Source organism: Penaeus monodon, chromosome 15, assembly GCF_015228065.2.
Source record: "Penaeus monodon isolate SGIC_2016 chromosome 15, NSTDA_Pmon_1, whole genome shotgun sequence".
In the NCBI taxonomy this organism is placed as follows: domain Eukaryota; kingdom Metazoa; phylum Arthropoda; class Malacostraca; order Decapoda; family Penaeidae; genus Penaeus; species Penaeus monodon.
In genome coordinates this window covers 46,663,894-46,664,198 of record NC_051400.1, presented here as the reverse complement: position 1 = coordinate 46,664,198, position 305 = coordinate 46,663,894, and the positions used below count along the sequence as shown (strand labels likewise).

At 35.4% G+C, this 305-nt stretch overlaps 1 protein-coding gene across 1 annotated transcript in view; it reads right to left on the bottom strand.

Moving 5' to 3' along the window:
- The window catches only part of LOC119582379, a 3,115-nt gene that overhangs the window by 2,245 nt on the left and 565 nt on the right, over window positions 1–305 (bottom strand). The gene's annotated exons all lie outside the window — the stretch shown is intronic.

The window sequence follows — 305 nt, the reverse complement described above, 5'->3', positions numbered from 1 at the left end:
CATGCTTCTGCTAACGAGATCATTACCATCATTCATTTTATCAATTAAATTAGAGCCCTTTCCTCTTCTGTGCCTTCTAATCCCAACCTAACTCCTTGTCTTTGTTTCATTTCAAACAAATCCAACTTAAACAGAGGAAGAAAACCTGCAACGTTAAACAAACAACAGCCACTGTACAAAGGAAACTTGACTGGGATCTGAAAAGGTAGACAAAGAATGAAAAACCAATGAAAACAGATTATATCCATGAAAATGAACTCGCTAGAAACTACCAGATTATTCTGAACCTGATTAAATAACATGTG